General features: G+C 44.5%; 1 pseudogene; it reads left to right on the top strand.

Moving 5' to 3' along the window:
- Nucleotides 1-1,330: 1,330 nt before the first annotated feature.
- Nucleotides 1,331-1,726, top strand: LOC137751337 (small ribosomal subunit protein uS8-like; annotated as a pseudogene).
- Nucleotides 1,727-2,088: the final 362 nt, after the last annotated feature.

Here is a 2,088-nt window from a genome sequence, read left to right as displayed (position 1 = left end):
GGTAGCTACAGTTAGGGAGCACCTGCTAAGTGTCCTACACGCCAAAGGTTGTTAAGTCCCAGCAGGGAGGCATTGTATGAAGATGCAGTGCTAACAGGGCAGGGCAGGCCCATTGTTCAATCCCAGCTGTAACCCAGCTGGGAAACCAGCGCAGGATCAGATAGCCATGGAAATGAGACCGTGCACGACTGCCGGTGGCCGTGAAGCTAGGGAAAGGTCACAGGGAGAAGGGGAGATGGTCTCCTCATGGCACCTTCTAGCTTAGGAGAAACCTGAGAGATGGCTCCAGAGAACACTTCTCTTGGGTTCAAAGAGAAATCCATTTGAGGAAGTAAGTCTATGCCAACCACAGGGAATGAAATGTGGGCCATGTACTGGAATATGTATCGCGTAATTCAAGAGATGTTAACAGTGGAATAGCTTTTCCTGTTTCCTTCTATTTTAAATTTAATCACTTTAAATGAAATTATTTTTTGAAAAGATACTAGTTGCACAGAGAACAGAAGTCAAAGGGAAGGGCAAGACACACTGTGAAAAGTCAGTCCCTTTTCCTATCTGATCGGCCCAACTACACAGTTCTTCCCAAAGCAACCTCTTCTGCCTGTGTCTCCAAGGCTGTAAAGGTAAACGTATGAACACATCTTGTGAGTCCTTTGTAAAGTTGAAGAAACTGCCCATGTAAATCCCGTCCCTCTCCTTCTCGCAAGAAGCCTCTCCCTAGGACCCCCTTCTGAAGGCCCCCTCCTCTCTACTCACCCCTCCTCCCTTCCCCTCTCGCCCCACACCTGCCCCGGAGAGTGTGTCTTACCTGAAGACAAGTGCTCCTGGCTTCTCTCCAGTGCACAGAGTTTAAAACAACGTTGAGGCCACCGAGTTAAATTAACCAAGGTGCCATCATTTGTTGAAGTAAGAAAGGGGTATGGATAAAGTACACAACACACGATAACATACAATCACTAATTTCTCCACAGTTGCTAAGATTTAGGCCAAAATCTGTTTGCTCGGGGAAGAAGAATAAGACTGAAAATTGTAAAGCCTATTAAAAGGCCTGGGAAACTTGAGAAAAGTAACTCTCTTGTTAAGAGACTTCTGAACCCCTTAAGCCATCAAAAAGCAAGTATTTGTTACATTTTCCTTACTCCCTATTATGTATGCATTTTCTGTTGCCATTCACAAACGTCTGTTGGACAACGTTAACCCATACCTATGTTTTAAAATTGCAAAGTATTTACAACTTGCGAACCTCTTGGTGCAGATGGATAATCAGAATCGTCCAGCTCTCTCTCCACCATCTTTCCATGCCGCCATAATGGTGGGCATGAATGCCGCCATAATGGTGGGCATGAATGTCCTGGCTGATGCTCTCACGACCATCAACAATTCCTAAAAGAGAGGCAGATGCCAGGTTCTTATCGGGCTGTGCTCCAAAACCATCGTCTGGTTTCTAACTGTGATGGTGAAACGTGGTTACATTGGCAAATTTGAAATCACTGATGACCACAGAGCTGGGAAAACTGCTGTGATCTTCATGGGCAGGTTACACAAGTGTGGCGCGATCAGCCCCAGATTTGATGTGCAGCTCAAAGATCTAGAAAAATGGCAGAACAACCTGCTTCCGTCTTTTCAGTGTGGTTTCACTGTCCTAACAACCTCAGCTGGCATCATGGACCACGAAAACGCCAGACAAACATACACAGGAGGGAAAATCCTGGGATTCCTTTTCTAGGGATGTAACACATATGTGCAAATAAAATGCCTCAATGGAAAACAAACAGAATTGTCCAATGTAAACAACACCTCCCAATTGTACAGCAGGTTGTTCACAGAACAGTCTTTTATACAACAGTTGGCAGGATTCCAGGCACTTAGGCAAAACACCCTGGGGAACATAGAAAATAATATTTGTCCAGGTCATATTCCCCTTGATATTAAAAACCTTCAATATTTCAAAGAAATTACATCTCATCTCTTCTTAATCCAATTTTCCCCCTGAATTCAGTTGTCTTGTTAAACTGTGATGCCCGGTAGATCTTTGTTAGTGTCCTAAGGCTGCACTGCCCAATACGATAGAAACAGTTATATGTGGCT

This window comes from Eschrichtius robustus, chromosome 17, assembly GCF_028021215.1.
Source record: "Eschrichtius robustus isolate mEscRob2 chromosome 17, mEscRob2.pri, whole genome shotgun sequence".
In the NCBI taxonomy this organism is placed as follows: domain Eukaryota; kingdom Metazoa; phylum Chordata; class Mammalia; order Artiodactyla; family Eschrichtiidae; genus Eschrichtius; species Eschrichtius robustus.
The sequence above is the reverse complement of the archived record's forward strand: the minus strand, read 5'-3'. Positions and strand labels throughout refer to the sequence as shown.